Here is an 8355-nt window from a genome sequence, read left to right on the forward strand (position 1 = left end):
CAAGGAACACTTTTTAACAAAGAAACTGTTGGCTTTTGTGTTATACGCTGGTCTTAGGGCTTGAGTTCAGGGCCTGGGTGCTGTCCTGGGCTTTTGTTGCTCAGGTTAGCACTCTACAACTTGAGGAACAGCTGTACTCCTGGCTTTTTGATCATTAATGGGAGATAAGAGTCTCTCAGACCTGCCCAGGCTGGCTTTGCATTGAAATCCTCAGATCTCAGCCTCCTGAGTAGCTAGGATTATAAACATAAGCTGTCTGTGCCTGGCTCTGTTAGCCATTTTTAATGAAGGGATATTTACATTATGAATAGGCTAAGTAAAGATCCTCAAAGACAGCCACATCATAAGGAATGGAGCTTATACATGAAACTCATGCAGGAAAGGGGACCTGGTTACTAAGCCAAAGATCTTTAGATGAGTCTGTTATCCCCATTCTTACCCACAAATGTCCTTATAAGAGAACAAATGGAGAATTGCCTGCAGAAGAGGCAGTGTAATGGCAGAAACAGAGATTGAACTGAAGCAGCCATAAGCCAAGGAATGAAACAGCCATAAAAAAAAAAATTAAAAGGGGCATGAGGTGTCTCTAGCCTTCTTTACTCTTTGAATTTGGATTTGCTTTGTTTTGTTTTGTTTTTTTAGCTAGGAGTCTCACTTTGTTGCCTAGGCTGGCTTTGTATCCTTGAGTTCACATTGTGTCCAAGTGGTTCTCCTGCCTTGGTCTCCTGTGGGATTAAACTATAGGTACACACCACTGTCTCTGGCTTGATGCTTTGACTCTAACCTGTAGAAGTTGGTTTCATGTATTTGGCCTTCAGCAATGTTAGGAAATAAGTTTGGTTTGCTCTAGCCATTTAGATTGTAGGAATTTGTTAAATACTTGGGTGATATGCAAGTATATACAAATCTATTAACTGAAACATGGTAATTTCAAAGGAAAACTGAAATAGTGTAATTCCCTCAAAAAAGCAAAGTTCAACAAAATAAACACCAGGAAGAGAGTACTTGAAAGTGATAAGGATGGGAGGCATCAAGGGGAAAGGGGTAGAAAAATGAACAGGAGAAGAAGGAGTAATGCAATCAAGAATTAAACTTCTATTCTACAAAATTAAGAAGAGTGAGGGAAGGAATGGGAAGGGGAGGGATGAATGAGAAGGTTTAAAGGTGTGACATTGATCAAAGTGCATTGTATTCAGAAAGTACTCTGCTAAATGTACTACTTAAAGATAATACAAAATAAATAAAGAATAAAAGAACTACCTTAGGGGGAAAAAAATGCCATTCCACTCAAGTTGAAGTTTCAGTTATGCAGTGACTTCCCACATCCATCTTTGGTAAAATAGTTACAGATATATTGAAAGTATATTCAATTAAATGGTATATGAATGACTGTCAGAGTCATACCACTTACAAGTGAATTCAGTCTGGAACTGGTGGCTCACATGTAACGTTAACTACACGTGTAATGCTGAGATCTAGAGGATGGCTGTTCGAGGCCATCCTATGCAGAAAAGTTTACTAGACTCCATCTCCAAAATTACCATTAAAAAACTAGGCCAAAAGCATGACTCAAGTGGTAGAGCACCAGTTGAGCAAGCAAGTTAAAGGAATCTAAGGCCCTGACTTTGAGCTCTGAAATAAGGGGAATGGAGGCAAAGGGCCAGGAAAGGGGGTGATTCAGTGCATTTTGCTTACTTTACAACTAAGTTCTTAAAAGAAAAGATGATAAAGTAGTCTCATAAAAAACAAACAAACAAACAACAACAACCCAGGGACTCCCATTTGTAACCAGAAAGTAGACCAGTTAGGGCCACTCCTGGAACTTAGGCCCATCAGGACAACCTGAGCAAGACATCCCCTGTGTACTGCTGCAGTGAGCAAACACAGTAATTCCAGGGCCCCTTGGGATCAGTGCTGAGGGTGGGAAGTTTCACAGCTCCCCTACTGCCTCTCCAAGTCTGAACAAGAGCTCTTCCTTTCCACACACATTCCTTAGACTTCTCCCCACACCTTTTGTTTTTGTGGTGGTGGTGGTGGTGGTGGTTTGTTTGTTTGTTTTTGCACTATTGTCATCCTCAACTCCAAACTGCCCTGAGTTCACTTTAGTCTGTGTGTGTTTTGTAAACACATCCAGAATGAGACACACAGTGCAATTTGCCTCTGGCCCCATAGACCCTGGGGATATTCTTGGATCCTCCATTCTTGGACTAGTTGCTATTGAGTTACGTTGGAGCAAGGGAATTTGCTCAGTTATCAACAATAGCATTGGGTCAGAGAGGAAGAACGCAGCAAAGACAGGGAACTTGGGAATAGTACTCTCCTCTGATCCTTATAACACCCATAAATTGAGCATACCATCTCGAATTCACAGATACACAAAAAGCCAGGAAACCTTAAGTGTCTTGCTCTGTTAACCCCCAAAGTGGTAGCACTGGGCTCTGATCCACACTGGATTAATTCCAAGGCTCTTGTTTTTCATGAGACAATTCTGAAGGCAGCACAGGTTCCCGTACAAAATGTTCTGGGCATTCCCCATTCCCCAAAGAGGAGGGGAAACCCTTTCAAGACACTGCTCTCCAGTGACCAGCAGAAACAATCCTGTTTTGAGGACAAAGCTTTTCTTTAAAACTAAGCCCTCTGCCCAGCTCCTTCCTGAAGAAGGTCCTTGGCACATAAGGGTAGTGGCTTCTTGCTCGGATACTGGACCACATCCAGGTGGTATTATCAGGGTAATAACTGTCCCCAGAGTTACTCAGTCTTCAGCAGCTGTCAGAAAACTTCACTCCAGTTCCATGTCTTCTCCTGTACCCAGTTGTCCCCAGCTCTGCCTGACACACCCTGGCTCCAGAGGGAGAATGGCAAGGGACAGGGCTCAAAAAAGAGGAGCAGAATGAACTCAGCATCTCTGGGGGGTGAGGGAAGGGAGGTGGGAGGGGGGAGAAAAGGATAGGTGTTTTCCATCCTGTAGTACCTAATGATCACCCTGAGACAGACAGAATCAAGATGAATGTCCAAGGATCTGTCAATACTGGTCAGCAGTGGTGGGGAAAGGAAGAAAGCCGGAGCCGAGTTTATGAAAGTTTTCCACTAAAGTCAGCAAGAGCTTAAATTCAAACCAGGCACAGGACGCTTGAATCTCCATATGACTTGTTCATCAAAGGAGGAAAAGAAAGGAAATGTGAGCCCGGAGCAGGGTCTGGCCTAAAAGCTTTCAAGTAATTCCTTTCGGTAAGGAAACTATTTCCTTTGTCTGTACATTCTCAGGAAAACTGCCTTCTGTGGAACTTGATTTGCTCTCAATTTGGGGAATAGTCCTGGCCAGTCCTTAAAAAAAAAAAAAGAAAATCACAGAGTGTGGAAATCTCCACCATTCCCATCTTATATATAGGCTTGAAAATATATGCACTCACTTATAAATACAACAACCTTGTTATTAGATGCTGGTGTAACTTTGATGTTTGATCTGGGCTGGCTTAAACTGAGATTAGTAAAGCAGGTGAGGGCTGAGGATGGGCCTTAGCGGTAGAATATCTGCCTAGCATGTGCAGGGCCCTGTGTTCCATCCCTAGCTCCATCCTTAGTTCCATCCACTTAACACACACACACACACTACAGAGAGAGAGAGAGAGAGAGAGAGAGAGAGAGAGAGAGAGAGAGAGAGAGAGAGAGAGAGAGAGAGAGAGAGAGAGAGAGAGAGAGAGAGAGCGCACAAAAGCCCAAGCCAACAAGCTTTGAGCACCAGGTAAAATTTTGGGAAGCCCTATGCCATGCTATTTCTGACACTCCTTTAAAAATACTTAGAAACTGACATGTTGAGTGGTAACCCCTTTACACAACTACTAAAGATAAAAGGCATATAATTAAAAGAAAAACAAACAAACACAAAAACAAGTTCAGAGCTTAAATGTAGACTTAATCTGTGTAGGAAAGTGGACTCTTTAGACAGAATTATAGTGATTGAAAGTGAAATGGAGTAGCCAAATTTCAAGAGGAAATAATCCTAGCTTCTTCCCCAACTACTCTGACTCTTTCCTTTAGCACTTTGTTTAAATGCGGGGCTCTCAAGTTCTTGGCATTGCTCAGTGTCAGTTGAGAGGGGTCTTGCCTCTACCTACCTGATTTTCAGCTGGCGAGACTGTGTGCTCTAAAGAGAGCCACCTTTATCTGTCACAAGAGGTCCACAGTGGCTGGATGATGACTGGCAACTTCCCAGTATCTTTTGTTAACTTCATGCCTTTACATTTTTTTCTTCTTTTCTCAGCTGGCTCTTGCATCCTTTTTTTTCTTTCTTTCTTTCTAACCTGTGTCAAATTTTATTTTATTTCCTTCTGTAGTTTAATCAGAGTCTTTGAAATTAGAGCTGAAAAGGCCTTTTAAATTCATCTTTTGCTTCTATTCCCTGCCACGGTACAACTGATCCTATGGGTCATTTTCAATAACCTCAGCCGGAAAGCTTTGCCGCAAAGGACTATGAAGCTCTCATCACTTCCCTTGGGAAGTTTGTACCTTAGCCTTGTGGACTCGACAGTAAGAAATAGTTTCCAAATGGCTATCCATCCATCCACTCTCCCTTTCCTTCCTGGGTGCCCCAGGACTCCCGCCTTGAAGGTAGATTTGGGTTCCTGGATTCAGGGCACCCTCTACAGGAGATGCCAGGTTGATGGTCCCAGAAGGCAAGGATTATGTTAAGTGACTTCCCCTTTTGGAGAGATGCAAGTGTGTTTCTGGAGAATCCATCAGTGAACCAAAATAATAAGATGCCATCCACAGTGGTTTCCACTTGCATCCAGGGTAGGGAAAATGCAAATGAAATAAAGTCCGAATGTTGGCTATTGACCTTCTTTGCATTAATTAGTGAAAAATATTAGTGCCCGTACTCTTCTTTCTGTTCATTAACAAAACAAGTGGGTTTATCATGAGTTTCTGTTTCTAGGAACTAAACTTGATAATGTTAGAGAAGGAAGGAGACATTTATTCCCAGTACGTACAGCGTTTCTGCATATTAACTACCCCAAATAGCATCCACTGTAGACATCCTAGAATGTTCTGGCTGGTGTCCTGGGCTCAGCTACTACCAAACTGCCAGTGAAATCCAGTTCCAAGCCAGCCTTTGTCCATGAAACCTGAGACTCAAAAAACTTTCAAATAGCTTCTGAGGTTTTATAAACAAGAAAGCCACCCAAAATGTAAAAAGAGGTTTAAGGCTATTTCTAAAACCTTAGTTCAGTCCTATGAGAAGCAGTCGGGAATCTCATACAAAGTAACACACTTTTTGTTTTGTTTTGTTTTTTAACTCTAGTTAGGAAGACACTCTAGTTTTCCATTCTTGAGACCAGCTTGATTACAAACTTACCATTTCCTTCCTTATTAAGTGAAGGAAATAATATATTCCTTAATGGAAATCTGAGTGTGGCTTCCTTTAATTCTGTCACACAATGATGTTCCATGATGGAAGTCGAAGCTGGCCCTCTTTGAGTCTTCATGAAATTTGAGGAACTCAGAAGATTGCTCAGCTAAGTGGAGTTGTCTTTTCTAGAATAGAATAGAATTTTATTCTCCTGTAAGACAGCACACTTCTCTCTCTTTATTTTTTTATTTATTTTTTGATCAGTAGTCATGGGGCTTGAACTCTGGGCCTGGGCACTGTCCCTGAGCTCTTTTGCCCAAGGTTAGTGCTCTATTACTTTGAGCCACAGCACCACTTCCAAGTTTTGGTGGCTAATTGATGATAAGAGTCTCACAGGGACTTTTTTGCCCAGTCTGAATGCTCAGATCTTAGCCTCCCAAGTAGCTAGGATTATAGCTTTGTGCCACCAGTACCCAGCTAACACACTTCTCTTTGTGCCAAGTTTTAGTTTTACACATTTGCTTCAAAGGGGCTACTCTCATTTTGAAAACATTTCCTTCTCCATTGCTAGGCAATGGAGAAGATCTACTCACATGGGAACAAATTTTTGCTTTAAAATATCTCACTCCACCAAAAGTACTTTTTCCCCTCTAGCAATAATTTCCATCTTCAAATTCATTTTGGGCCTAAGAGTGATTCCCAGGAAGGGGTCCCCAAACACCTAGAGGTCCAGAAAGTGGTAATGGGAGTCTATATATTTTGCATATTTCAAAAACCCTTTTGGAAATCATATATTTACCCAGAAGAAGGCTGCAGAAGAAACTGGTAAAAAAAAAAAAAGGTCTTTGATTTGTCTAGAAATATAACAAGTCTATGTGCTGACCATAGGTAATGTGTGTGGCTAGGGAAGATGTCATTGTCATTGCAAAGACTCTGAGTATGATCAGTGAGTGCCAGCGCATCCCATAGATTACAAACCTTCAGAGCAAGTCTGCAGTGGCAGTTGGTGAGGGCAATTTCTAAAAGGGATTCAGAAGCACAGGTGAGAAATGGTTGTTTGTCAGTGTTTCAGGGGTGACCCCTTCATCCTCCCCGGCCAGTGCCTCTGCCTGTAATTCCTTTCCAGGAGCATGGGGTCATGGAGGAATCCAATACCTAGCGTTTGGGGTTCAGTAAGACACCTAGTCAGATGCTGACTTTTCTTTCTTCCTCGTGATGGGACTGGAATAGGATGCAACTTCTAAGGAATTCCTGGTTCTGACTGTAACCACTGAACTCCTAATCTGTTTTCTTTTTCAGATGGTTTCATGCTTTTCTTTACTCAGTGTAGATAAAGAAAAAACTAAGTATTTTCAGTATTCAAATCCTTGGAGTATGATGTTATGTAAATACAAATTATTATTGTCCTATTAGTCTAAGCAAAGCAAGAAGCCAAGGACATATATAAGAAGTCTAGGAGACATGCATACGCATATGTGTACGTGTGCACAAACACATCCATTGTCTAATATGGATCTATGCATTCAATGCATATGTATAGTAACATGTGCATGCTTACATGCATATCTATACACACATAATTTTTTCCTTTGGGGGTCTGGTTTATTAATATATGCGTTGTATGTGAATTACACACAAACACACATGCCTAGCATTGCAGCTCAGATTTTACCACTGGGGTTTCTAAAGTCACTGCAGAGCACAATGCCATCTCCATATTCATTTTCAGATCTGTCAAGACACTCAGATTGTTCGTCTGATCCGTGGATTTTCATTCTAGGCCTTGAGAGACAAGAAATCCGGCCATCACAGAGAGCAGGGGCAATTAAACTGAATCAGAGCTCAGGTCTCAGCGGATGTCTTCTGGGCTACCATGGGGGACATGGGTTGGCATGAGGTTTAATCAGGCACTAACAGCACCTTGCTGGGAACTTCATGGTTGATAAAGGCAGCTGCATCAGACCAAGTAGCTTCTACTCTTTAAAGAGAAAGCAGCTTCTTTTGAAATGTAAAGAAGGCAGGCTTAGCTGCATGGTGCATGGGGCAGAGAATCCAAGAGGAGTTGCAGTTGATCTCTTCCACAGTGCCCAGCATTCTTCCTGGGTTTTGATAATAAAGAAAAAGGCAGACAGTCTTAAGGTTACCTTTTTAAAGGGCCCTCTAAGATTCCAGGACCTGCCTGGCCCAGGGCTCCCATTGCTGAGCTTGCTATTATGTGGGGCTTCACTACATTACTGGCCCTTCCTTATTTCTTTGTGAATGACATGGTTCACCACACCCAAGTTCATGTTCTATTAAACAGCTGGTGTGTGTGGGAGAAAGAGAGAGAGAGAGAGAGAGAGAGAGAGAGAGAGAGAGAGAGAGAGAGAGAGAGAGAGAGAGAGAGAGACTGAGAGAGAGACTGAGAGAGAGAGAGAAATTGTCTAAATGGGACCTTAGTCTAAATAGAGCCAACTTTCTCTCATCCCTGTGGAAGTGGTGTGATCTTGAAGGAATTATTCTTATTCTTGGAGGTTTTGCTTGGCACTAATTATTTTGAGGCACTTTTCAGTCTCAGTAAGGGACAGGCTGGATGAGGGGCACTGAAAGTCCAATTGAATTGAGTGTTAGACTGGGCATAATGGTACTAACTTGTAATCCCAGGATATGGGAATCTGAGACAGGAGAATCACAAATCCAAGAGCAGCAATGAGCTGATTTTAGTGGCATACATCTATTAATTCCAGCTACTCAGGAGGCAGGTATTAGGGGGATTGCAATTAGAGGCCAGCTAGGGAAAACATATGAGACTCTATCTGAAAAACAAAACAACAAAAAAAAAAAAACCCAGAAAAACAAACCAAACAAACAAAAAAACTAAAGCCAACAAGAGATTTGACTACATAATGAGACCCTGACATTCATAAACAAACAAATACTGTAAATACAGCTTTAATTTGCTTATGTGTTGGTTGACCTGACCATGTAGGGTTTTTTGGTTTTGTTTTTTTTTTCCCATTAAAACCAGG

This window comes from Megascapheus bottae, chromosome 19, assembly GCF_031878675.1.
Source record: "Megascapheus bottae isolate mThoBot1 chromosome 19, mThoBot2.hap1, whole genome shotgun sequence".
In the NCBI taxonomy this organism is placed as follows: domain Eukaryota; kingdom Metazoa; phylum Chordata; class Mammalia; order Rodentia; family Geomyidae; genus Megascapheus; species Megascapheus bottae.